Source organism: Ursus americanus, chromosome 19, assembly GCF_024610735.1.
Source record: "Ursus americanus isolate L20-20 chromosome 19, mUrsAme1.1.p, whole genome shotgun sequence".
NCBI lineage: Eukaryota > Metazoa > Chordata > Mammalia > Carnivora > Ursidae > Ursus > Ursus americanus.
Window position 1 is genome coordinate 22,694,666 of NC_142145.1, and position 12,961 is coordinate 22,707,626.

Sequence of the window (12,961 nt, forward strand, 5' to 3'; positions counted from 1 at the left end):
CTTTCAAATCTTTGGCTTTTCCTATTAGGATCAGTGATTTTCATGAGGGAAGAGAATATCAATTATAAAATTCTGAGATTGTAGATAAATAGATAGGGAAGTTTTCACTAGCATATGTGTAGTTCATCTCCTCATAAACATGCGAAAAGAACCTGTTACCACAAGTCATTGATATATCTTAACAATAGTTCATAGCATCTAAAGAGACAGGAAGTCAATTTTAAAGGACATTGCATTAAACTTTTTATCCATTACTATTCACTTTCTAGTAGATTTCACAATATTATTTGATAGAATAAATTAGCTGTTATGGGGAGACAATATTTTTGAAGAATGTGGAGAAATCATCTAAAGATTGTTTTATCCGATGGAGGTTTAGAGCATCTGTTTCAACGGGCATTGCTTTGGAAATTGCAAGAAACTTTGGAGATGATAAATGTTTACAATTTGTATCCACATTGTTACTAGCACAATAGCCTGTTAAATCCCTTGCCATGAATATGAACAGACTGCAGGCCATCCACATTATTTACCAAGGAGGAAACAGACATTATTCACAAATTTTAATTGCTCCTATGGCACCAACCGTCTGAAAATGAAGCATAAAAACCTAGCCTTGGGGAAGTTTTGCCACGCAATGACTTTAGTGCAAACCTGACCACAGGGACAAATGCCTCCATCACAATTATGCCGGAATAAAATAAGTGTATCATTTCAACCCAAGTCCTAGTGGACAGTTGGCATATTTTAAAACTCATCCTATCCACTGCAAACTCAACAACTCCTACACATGACCCAAAATAAAGAAGTCAGAGATTAGATTGCTGTGGAAAGTGTACGTCATGCTTACCCGTAAGAGGAGTTTCTCCTGATCAAGGTCCAAACATTCTACCAAAAACCGGAAGAGTAAATGCTTCTATATCCTCCTTACCTAGAGAAATTAACTCTCTAGTATTACAAGATGAGTATCAAATTTGCTTCCAAAAATTGAATTATATTATAAAATACAATTTTACAAAAAATTTTTAAGAAAAAATTAATCTTATGAAAAAAATGTTAAGAAGAAGAATGAAAGTATTAGGAAGTTTTTTTTGTTTGTTTTCGTTTCTGTGTTTTCCAACTAGGAATCATTCATATTCCCTCAAGGACCAGTGTCCTGTGGGAGAAGGTTTAGCAGAGAGATTTACAATTAAGCACTAAGTGTGAGAGGAACCAGCCAATAGGCTGCCTGGAAAATTAGGCTCATCTACCTCCCTAAAGCTAAGACTGAGAGGGTTGCAAAGCTGAGGAAGACGATCAATAGGGATAGTGAGAAACACCAAATCTGAGAAGAGCCACCAAAGAGGCTACCAATGATCATGAAATCCAAAAATATGCATCCCAGACTTGCTCTGACTGCGGCTCTCCCCACTAATGGCATCACTGTCATTCTGATTGCTCAGGTCAAAACCATGGAGCCAGCTGGCACTGTCCTCAAAAATATGTCCTCAATCCTACTGCATCTTATTACTCTGCTACTATCTGTGCCTCCCACAGAAAATTCTCAGCACCTTTGAACACATCCTTTCTTTGCTTAAAACCCAGCAATGGCTTCCATTCCAACAAAGTGAGGCTAAAGTCCTTTAAATGGCCCACAAAGCTTTGGCATCATCTGCTCCCAACTTAGACCTTCACTCTAGATATGTTGCTCTTTCTGGCTCATTCTTCCCCCACATTTCCTCTTGGCTAACTTCCTAACCTACAAGTCTTTGCTCAGACATCTCCTTCTCTATTAGGCCTACCCTGACACCCAATTTAAAACTGCACCATGCCCCAGGACCTTGCAGTCCATACTGTCCTTACTCTGTTCCATTCATTTCTTTTTTATGGTATGACCACCTTCTAACATACTATGTAATTTATGTATCACATTTTTTGTTTGTATCACACACACACCCTTATAAAATGTGTAAGTCCTCAGGAACAGAGATCTTTCTTTTGTTCACTAATGCATTCCAGATACTTTCAAGCACCTGGGATATGGTAGAAGCTAAATTATTATCTTTTGAATGAATGAATAAATGACTCCATGTTTTATCTGTCAAGAAACTGAGGCAAGACAGGATAAGCAATTCGTCAAGATGAAAAGTAGGAAACTCCCCTTTGTTTGGTTCATGTTTCCCATTTCTCCAGAAGACATATTCTGTGGGTTAGAACTTGGTAGAGAAGCTAAGTTTTGAATGGATGAAACTCCAAAGTTAGGAAAATCAACATTACACAATAAATTTTAAAGACAGGCAGATAATTAGAGTTAGAGTAGAATACAAGAGAGTGAAGAATCCTCCTGGATGCTATCATCCAAAATAAGGGCAAAAATTAAAGAAGAATGTAATTGTTTACATGTTCATCCATCAAACTTGCTTACATAATTGGAATATTTCTTAAACATAAACTTATAATGTATTAAAATCATGTTTTTTACTTGCAACATGATTGTTTAATCCAACTTCCTTTACTGCTTTATAGAGACGTTTTCTTTAGCATCTAGCAACTAATATTTACATACTTATTCCAGATTCATTTCAGTATTTTTTCTTTCTTGTCTACAACTTGTATTTCACTTCCTTCTTTAGTTTTCTCATTTTATCTTCTATCAATTTTTACTATTTTATGTATTTTATGTGATATCTGCCACAGGTTATCTTTGTGGTAACTTAGCTTGGCTCTTTAGTTAGCTAATTAAACTCCTCCCACATTTTTCAACATTTTGGTGCCTGTATGTCACTTTTTCTGACTGTACTTTTTTGTGATAACTCCTCCTTTATAGTGAGACTTTTAAGCCAGTTTGATATAAATTTGGAGATCAATTCTGCTGATTTCTCTTTTATTTTGAAACCAGAAATTTCTTATTGAGATGGTCTTTCCTTTTGGGTTTTGAACTTTCTGTTTATATATAAATTCCATCTAAATATTCTTCCTTTCCAATCTGCATGTCTTTTGTTTCTTTCTCTTGCTTTATTGCTCTGATTAAAATTCCCAGTACTATGGTGAAAAAGAACATGAAGAGTAGATATCTTTGCCTTGTTCTCAATCTTAGGGCAAAAGCATTTGGTCTTTCACCATTCAGTATAATGTTAGCTATTGGGTTTTTGGTAGATTTTCTTTATCAAGTTGAGGAAATGTCCCCCTATGCCTAGTTTTCTGAGAGTTTTTATCACAAATTAGTATTGAATTTTGTGATATGCTTTTTCTGCATCAATTGAGAGGATAATAAGATATTTCTTTAGACTGTTGATATGGTAGATTATATTTATTGGCTTTTTAATTGAGATATAATTAACATACCACATAATGCACACACTTAAAGTGTACAATTCCATGGCTTTTAATATATCCCCAAGATTTTAAGCCATCACCACTAATTCCAAAACATTTCATCACCCCGAAAAGAAACTCCATACCCTTTCAGCAGTCACCACCTTTCTCCCCACCCCCTAGTCCTTGGCAGCTGCTAATTTGCTTTCTGATTTTATGTATTTGCCTATTCTGGATATCATATGAATGGAATCATACAATATGTGGCCTCTTGTGACTGATTTCTTTCACTTAATGTTTTCAAGGCTCATCTGTGTTGTAGCATATATCAGTACTTCATTCATTTTTATGGCTGAATAATATTCTATTGGACGGATATAGCATATTTTGTTTATCCATTCACCAGTTGATAATATTTGGGTTGTTTCCACTTTTTTGTCATTATGAAAAATGCTGCAATGAACATTCCTGGCAAGTTTTTCTAAGAACATATGTTTTCCATTGATGAACTTTTAAATATTGAACCAGCTTTAAATATCTGAAGTAAATTCCACTTGGTGGTGATGTACGTACGCTTCTTTTTATATGTTGCTAGGTTTGATTTGATAAAATTTTATTGAGATTTTTGTGTCTATATTCATGAGAGATTTTGGTCTGTAGTTTTATTTTGTTTTCCTTGCATTGTCTTTGTCTGGTTTTAGTATCATCATAAAATGACTGTGATTCCTTCCTCTTCTATTTTTTGGAAGAGACTGTACGAAATTGGTCTTAATTCCTCTTTAAATATTTAGTAGAATTCTCCAGTGAAACCATCTGGTTCTGGAGATTTCTTTTTCAGAAGCATTTCAATTACAAACTCAATTTTCTTACCAAGACACAGACTCTTAACTATAGAGAGCAAACTGTTGGTTACTAGTGGGTAGGTGGAGGGATGGGTTAAATAGGTGATGGGGATTAAAGAGTGCACTTGTGGGGCTCTGGGTGGTTCAGTCAGTTAAGCATCTGCCTTCAGCTCAGGTCAGGATCCCAGGGTCCTGAGACTGAGCCCCACATCAGGCTCCCTGCTCAGTGAGGAGCCTGCTTCTCCCTTTCCCTCTGCCACTCCCCCTGCTTGTGCTCTCTCTCTCTCTGTCAAATAAATAAGTACAATCTTTAAAAAAAATTAAAAATAAAAAAAATAAAGAGTGCACTTGTCATGATGAGTACCAAGTATTGTATGGAAGTGTTGAATCACTAAATTGTATACCTGAAACTAATATTACACCATATGTTAACTAACTGGAATTTAAATAAAAACTAAAGTTCCATTTTCTTAATCGTTATAGGATATTCAAATTGTCTATTTCATGTCGGTTAGTAGTTTGTGATTTTTGAGGAGTTGGCTCGTTTCTTTTAAGTTGTCAGATTTATGAACATAACAATGTTTGTAGTATTCTCCTTTTATTCTCTTAATGGCTTCAGGATCTCTAGTGATATCCACTGTTTCATTGTTAATATTGTTGATCTGTGTCTCCTCTCTTATCTTTGTCAGTCTTGCTAAAAGGGTATCAATTTTATTTGGGTTTATTTTGCTCTTCTTTTATTTTTCGTAGATATGCACTTGGGTTACTGATTTGAGATCTTTCCTCTTTTCTAACAAAAGCATTTCATGCCATAAATTACTCTTGGCTCTGCTTTAGCTGTGTCCCCAAATTTTGAAATATTGTATTTTCATTTTCATTCCATTCAGTGTATTTTTTTAAATTTCCCTTGAGACTTCCTCATTGATCCATGTATTATTTAAAAGTGTGTCATATAATTTCCATGTATTTCAAAAATTTTTTGTTCTCTTTCCGTTATTGATGTCTAGTTTGATTCTATTATCGTCAGAGAGCATACTCTATATGATTTCAATTTTTCTAAATTTGTTGAGATTTGTTTCACAGCTCAGGATATGGTCTGTGTACTATATCCATATCCACAAAAAGAACATGGGCAATTGACAAAAATGTGTATTCTGCTGTGGTGGGGTAGAATATTCTATAAATATCAATTAGATCCCTCTTGGCTGATTGTATTATTCAGCTCTTCTACATTTTTTTCTGATTTTTTTGTCTAACAGTTTGAACAGTTGCTGATAAAGGGCTGTTGGAGGCCCCAAATATAATTGTGGATTTGTCTAATTCTCCTTTCAGCTTTACCAGGTTTTTTGTTTTGCATATATTTTGAAGCTCTGTTGGTTGGTGCGTGCACTTTGAGGATTGCTGTGTCACTTAGTGGATTGCTCCTTGTGTAAATAAATACTATCAGATTCCAGGGGCACCTGGGTAGCTCAGTCGGTTAGGCGTCTGACTCTTGGTTTCGACTCAGGTCACGATCTTGGGGTCATGGGATGGAGACCCTCGTCAGGCTCCATGCTTTTCATGGATCCTGCTTGGGGTTCTCTCCCTCTGCGTCTTCCCCAGCTCATGCTCATTCTCTCTCTCTCTAAAATAAATAAATAAAATCTTAATATATATATTATATATTATATATATATTATATATATTGGATATATAATATATATATAATATATAATATATATTAGGTTCCATTCTACAGGTGGGAACATCCCAGGCAGTTTGTGACCAAAGCATATCAGTATTCAAACTAAATATTGTCGATGTGCAAAACAGGTTTAAAAATGTTTTTAAGGGGCGCCTGGGTGGCACAGCGGTTGAGTGACTGCCTTCGGCTCAGGGCGTGATCCCGGCGTTATGGGATCGAGCCCCACATCAGGCTCCTCTGCTATGAGCCTGCTTCTTCCTCTCCCACTCCCCCTGCTTGTGTTCCCTCTCTCGCTGGCTGTCTCTATCTCTGTCGAATAAATAAATAAAATCTTTAAAAAAATAAATAAATAAAAATTTTAAAAAAATAAAAATAAAAATGTTTTTAATAAATTTTATTTTTTAAATCAGTTTTAGGTCACCACAAAACTGAGCAGAAAGTACAGAGAGTTCTGATATATGCCCTGACTCTACACACACATGGCTTCAGCCTCTATCATCCTCGCCAGGGTGGTACATTTCTTACAACTGGTGAACTTGCATTGACACATCACTATCACTAAAGCCTATATATAGTTCACATTAGAGTTCACTCTTGGTATTGTATATTTTATGGGTCTTGATATATGTATAACGACATATATCCACTATTATAGTTACATACAGAATAGTTTCACTGCCCTAAAAATCCTCTGGGCTTCTCCTACTTATCTCTCTCCCTTCCCCTTAACCCCTGGTACCACTGATCATTTTACTATTTCCTTACAAACCAGATGTTTCTAACCTGGCCTTTTATAGTAGTTAAAATAGGTTAACTGCTGTAACAAATGTACACAGAGATATATAATATGTCAAACTCAACAAAAATATTTTCCCTCTCATATAAGCCTTATATCTTACCTCTCACACACTTCTATCTGATTGGAGGGCGCCTCTCCTCTACATGGTAATCCAGACTCCTTTCGTCTTGTGGCTTCGACATCTTTAACATGTGGCTTCTATGGGCATCATACTCATCGACATCATAGATGTGAAAGGAATGCAGAAGATAATATGTAAGGGATTTTTAAGGGTTTGGTCTGGAAATGGTGTAAAAGTCAATCTTACGGCAACTCCCAACGGCAGTGGAGGCCAGGAAATATAGGCTAGTTGTGTGCTCAGGAAGAAGGAAAAACCAGCTTAGTGACCAGCTGGCCAGTCTGTGCCACAGCTCTATGGAACCTAAAGGGGTCCATGGATAGACTTTAGGGGGTTGCTTGAGCGTTCAGAAGATATATGCAAAATGTTCCCTTTGATTACAGTTTCCTAGGGAAAGGGAAGGACTAGCCCTGACCATATCAATTAGGAGAGCATGCTGGGAGAAGCTGAATTTAAGCTGAGGCTTAACAATAGGTAGAGAGAGAGGAGGTTGAGATAGAAGGTAAGGGGAATCTGGGCACAAAAACATCACAAGCAGAGGCACAAAGATGGGAGATTATAATGTGTGTTTGAAAAATGGCCAAAAGCTCAGACTAGCTGAAGGATTGAGTCAGCAAGTTGATACTGGCTCATCTATGTGCCAGGACCTGGCTCTATAAGGGTGCAAACAGAGGAAGAGGGACACTTGAACAACTAGTTGTGGGTAATACTGCTACAGACATGGAGGATGCAATGAGACCCTGCTGCAAGGGCACTCACCTTACCCCTGGAAGATTAGTGGAAGTGATATACAAGCTGAGCCCTGAAGGACAAGTCGGTGTTCGCTAAGAGTGGGCAGAGAAGAGCTGTATCCCAGGCCTGAAGGCATAATAAAGTATGTACAATATATACAGGAATGGCTGCTGGAAGGCCTCTGTGGTAGAGGCCAAGAATGCAAGAGGAAGAATAGCATGCAATCAGGCTAGGTAGGACTCAGATACAGAAGACCTTATAAAGTATGTTAACAAATCGGGATGCTATTCTAAGGACAACAAGGATTTTGAGCAAGGCAGTAGAAGCAGTAAACCTCAATTACAATCATTTCAGCTGCAGCTGGAAAATGGAAAATGAATTGGAGGACAGCGAGACTAGATATAAGAATACGGTTTGGGGACTATTGGGATAGTTCATGGTATAAATGATGGCCTTGACTATGGGAATGGTGGTAAAAATGCAGAATGATAGATGGATTTGAGAGTTGAGAGGTACGACCTCCAGGACTTGGTCTTCACTGGGTATGCAGGTTAAAGGAGAAGTCAAGAATGTCTACCAGCCTTTTGGTCAGAGGAACTGAGTAGATAGTGGTGATATTGAATACTAAGCTAAAAAGCAGATTTTTTTAATTTTTTTTTTTATTTTTTTTTTTTTAAGATTTTATTTATTTATTTGACAGAGAGACAGCCAGCGAGAGAGGGAACACACAGCAGGGGGAGTGGGAGAGGAAGAAGCAGGCTCACAGCAGAGGAGCCCGATGTGGGACTCGATCCCGGAACGCCGGGATCACGCCCTGAGCCAAAGGCAGACGCTTAACGACTGCGCTACCCAGGCGCCCCTAAAAAGCAGATTTTTTTTAATGAACATCCTTAAATTAATTTTTTGAAGTTTTATTTATTTATTTTAGAGGGAGCAAGGGGGAGGGGCAGAGGGGGAGGAGAGAGAATCCCCAAGCAGACTCCCCACTAAGCACAAAGCCCAACAACATGGGGCTCAATCCCAGGACCCTGAGATCATGACCTGAGCCGAAATCAAGAGTCAAACACAACCAACTGAGCCATGCAGCTGCCCTTAAAGAGTGGATTTTTTTTTTTTTAAGATTTTATTTACTGATTTGTCGAGAGAGAGAAAGCACAAGCAGGGGAAGCAGCAGGCATCAGCAAGGAACCCGATGCAGGACTCGATCTCAGGACCCTGGGATCATGACCTGAGCCGAAGACAGACACTTAACCGACTGAGCCACCCAGGCATCCCTAAAAAGTGGATTTTAACTGAGATTTCAGTTTGGAAATTTGAGCTTAAATTGGGGTTGTACTTAAATTGTCAATTCCATAGAACTCAGAGAGGTCAGGAATGACAACCTAGATCTGGAAATTGTCAACAAGGTAACAGAAATCTCGGGAATGGATGAGATTTTAGGTAGAGAGTATGGAGTAAGCAGAGTGCTAGCCAAGACAGGTCCTTGCTGACTACCCAGGGGAGCAACAGGGACACAGAACCTGTGGAGAACAAGGCATGACTATAGAACCAGGACGGGAAGCATAAGGCAGGCCAAGGAAGACAGTGCTTCCCCCTCCCTTTTTTTAGAGGATGGGAGGGGTAGAGAAAGAGCAAGAGAGAGAATCCTAAGCAGGCTCCATGTCCAGCCTGACTCGGGGCTCAATCTCAGGACCCTAAAATCATGACCTGAGCTGAAATCAAGAGTTGATGCTTAACTGACTGAGCCACCCCAGCGCCCCAGGAAAGAGTGCTTTAAGGAGCAGTCAGTGGTGTCAAATCCTGTCTTGGAAAGGTTAAGCTGAGTAAGGATAAGCAGTGGATTCAGGGACAAGGTGAGGATAATTTCAAGGAAGCAGCAAGAGCCCATGGGTGCATTGCAGTGTGCCCTAAAGAAGGGGAGCAGATAGCTATTGGAGCAGAGGACTTGGAGAAGAAAGAGTGGTGACGGGGGGGGGGGGGGTGTGCAAGGAACAGTTCCTGTTTGTTAATGTAGGAGAGATTTTTTTTTAAAAGATTTTATTTATTAATTTTGTCAGAGATATATATAGAGAGAGAGATAGCACAAGCAGGGGGAGTGGCAGGCAGAGGAAGAAGCAGGCTCCCTGCTGAGCAAGGAGCCCAATGCTGGACTCGATTCCAGGACCCTGGCATCATGACCTGAGCTGAAGGCAGACGCTTAACCAACTGAGCCACTCAGGTGTCCCAATGTAGCAGATTTAAATGTGTTTAGGTAACAATTGTGAGCACTTGAAAGAATGATACCAGCATGTGGAAGGCCTAGAATTTCAGGTAGGAGACTTGGTTCCTTGGTAATTAGGAGCCATTTCAAGCAGGACAACATGGTCATTGTCAAGCTATAGGAAGACTTATTTTGGAGCTGGGTATAATGCCTAGAGTACGTCTTACCCTAAAGAAACTTATCCTGCCTTAAAATGAAGCAAAGGTTTAGTTTGGGGTTCTAGATGAGGGTCTCAGTAGAATCTTTCAACGTGCTTTTGTGGGCACTTTTATGGCAGTCTTTAAGGCACTGCTTCAAAATTGTGGTCTAATAATCTGTTTACTTGCTAGGACCAACATCTTTGTTAAGCAACGTTTAGCTTGCGGTTGTTCCAATCTTAAAAACATTACAAGTAGACAGGTTTAAAAGGCTAGTTCAGGGGCGCCTGGGTGGCACAGCAGTTAAGCATCTGCCTTCAGCTCAGGGCGTGATCCTGGCGTTCTGGGATCGAGCCCCGCATCAGGCTCCTCTGCTATGAGCCTGCTTCTTCCTCTCCCACTCCCCCTGCTTGTGTTCCCTCTCTCGCTGGCTGTCTCTATCTCTGTCGAATAAATAAATAAAATCTTTTAAAAAAAATAATAAATAAAAGGCTAGTTCAGCAGTTAGCCTGTGAGTTGATAAAATGTAGCCAACTCCATAGTTTTCTTTTTGTCCTGAGATCCTTAAAGCAACTCTTCTGCCCCAGTGTATCTACCTACGTCATAAACAGCAGCAAAGGAATGAAAGAGAAACCCTACCCAGGTACAAATTAGGGTGTTGTGTGGCTGGGGTAGAAAAGTTGGTGTTGTTAAATGAATTTAAATGGAAGAATCCCAAGCATATACTTAGAGCAAAAGCAAATCTTAAATTTGCTTCATAAACAAAATTTAATACAAGACAAATCTAGACCTAAATGGGAAGGTCTGTGAGTTTCAATAACTCCTACCTTGTTCATAAATCACAATATTGATCAAGTATAAATTAATGCATGAATATATACATTAGCGTATGGGAACTTATGAAACCTCATTTATTATGTGAGAATGAAGCAGAAAGCAATTTTTATATTAGGAACACCTAAGTTAAACCATTTAGCATTTTTAAAAAAACTTAGCTGAATGGATCTTTTATCTACATGAATCTATTCTTTACATCTCTCCCTCTCAAAAGAAAAATGTTTGGCAAACTATCACTCCCACTCTTCCTTTGGGTCCTTGGGAAGAGAACTTAAGACCAAGGTGTGAGCATTAAATGACAACTCATGAAAAGAGGTGGCAAAAGGAACTTCTGAGAATTTCATTTGTAATTCTACTACGTATTTCCTCCCAATGACCTGCGTATCCTGGGCCAACGCATGTTTTGATTTTCTCCCTTGATGAGATTTGCTTTACTAGAAGAGCTACCCTTCAAATAATGGTTATTGTTTAAACTGAAATATCAGACAGCAAACATACAGCATTTGTACACTCTATCAGTAAATGTTGTTATACAAGCTATTCACTGGTACATTAAAAGTTTCAGTACCTTTGTTAAGATGTTGTGAAATAATATGTCCTTGGGGCATATCACAGAAAGGGTGTAGATGTAGTAAATCCGTGAAAATTGTACCTAATTGGGAGGGTAGGGGAGAAAAAGATCATTTTTCAGTAGAGTTAATAGAAAATTCCTTCTGTAAACCCAAAACCACACCCTAGATCAGTGTTCTCAACCCTGGCTGAGCTTCAGAACCACCTATGTGGCTTTTGAAAAACATGTCCAGGTTCCCACTCCAAATTTCCCACTAACTCCAAATACCCAGGGTTTGCTTCTCCCTGCTCTGCATTTAGCTTTTTTTTTTTAAAAGCCCTTCTTGACTTTGCTGTGCATCCCCGGTTGAAATCCCTGCTCCAGAGCTTGTATCTACAAATAAGTTGTAGGAGAAGCAACACACAGGGTTATATGAGGTCTAGGGAAACCTTGGAATAACAGGAATGTTGTAGTGTTAGCTAAAATTCTCTAGGCCCTTGACTGAAGGGGTGGAGTAAATTGAAGTAAGGATTCCGCACGTGACTGGAAGGGCACAGACTAGAGAAAAAGAAGACAGTTTAGCTTCCTCTTGAACTACTGGCTTTGTAACATTCTAAACAATGTAGAAGAGTAGGAGCTCAATTAAAATTCACTCATATGAGCTTGAGGCAGCAAGATATAATAAATAAATTCAATATAGAAAGGGTCCCAAGTTATAATTCAAAAATCAAGAGGTCTACAGCTGCTAGTGCGCAGGACTTGAAATATGGCTGGTATGAAGAGAAGCAAACTGAATTGAGATACGCTGAGTGTATTTCTGTAAATGTAAAATACACACCATTTTCAAAGACTGTGAAAAAACTATAAAATCCATCACTAATAATTTTATATTGATTGCATGTTGAAGCGATGTTTTAAATATATTGAATCAAGTCTATTAACTTTTTCTTAATTTTTCTAATGGGGCCAGTAGAAACCTTAAAACTACACTATGTTGCTCGCATTATAGATCTCTGTAGGGCAACGTGGGTTAAGATTACTGGGGAGACTAACTGGTACTAAAGCGGGGGTAGGGGTGGGGATTATGTCATAGCCTAAGATGTTGTAAAGCAACAGGCTTTGTTTTTAACAAGCCGTTTAAAAATAAGCCTCCAGAAAAGAGCACTGTGCAGGATCACCCGGGCCATACTGTGGGAAGAGCGCCTTGAAGGAGGAAACAATGACTTGATTTCCTTGAAAAGCCCCAAAGAACTAAAGTTCAGCACATCAAGGCTCCCGCTGTACCCCAGCGGCCTCCTGGCGCTGGAAGCCCGGCCAGCCGGGCGTGGGAGGGCCCTGCCCGGAGGGAGGAGCGCTCCTGGGTCGCGCAGGGAAGGCCCAGGAGCCACGCGGCTCAGGAAACCACCCCCGCGGCCGGATAGGAGGACGCCTCACTGGCCCCTCCTCCGCGGACTCTCCCTAGGCCCCTACCCCGAAAGGAGGAAATCTCGTCCTCAACCTGGGGAAACAACGCCCTCCGGGCCCATGCCTACGCTCCACTCTAAGGTCGCTCACACAGTGCCCTAAAAGACCCGACCCCGGTGGGCAAGAGGGATGAGGAGAAAGGGAGAAAGGCAGGTGTGTGCTTCCAACTGCACGCGCCTGCGCGAAAACCCCTAGTCGGTCCCAGTTTCAGCCTGTTACAGTGCCTTCGTCCCTCCTACTTTTC

At 39.6% G+C, this 12,961-nt stretch overlaps 1 protein-coding gene across 1 annotated transcript in view; it reads right to left on the reverse strand.

Annotated features, from left to right (window-relative positions):
* LOC123787399 (uncharacterized) overlaps positions 1-12,961 on the reverse strand; it is a 258,659-nt gene that overhangs the window by 244,544 nt on the left and 1,154 nt on the right. Inside the window, exon 2 of the mRNA XM_087869794.1 lies at positions 6,720-11,355. The gene's annotated coding sequence lies outside the window, so the exon portion shown is untranslated. The remainder of the gene's footprint in view (positions 1-6,719; positions 11,356-12,961) is intronic.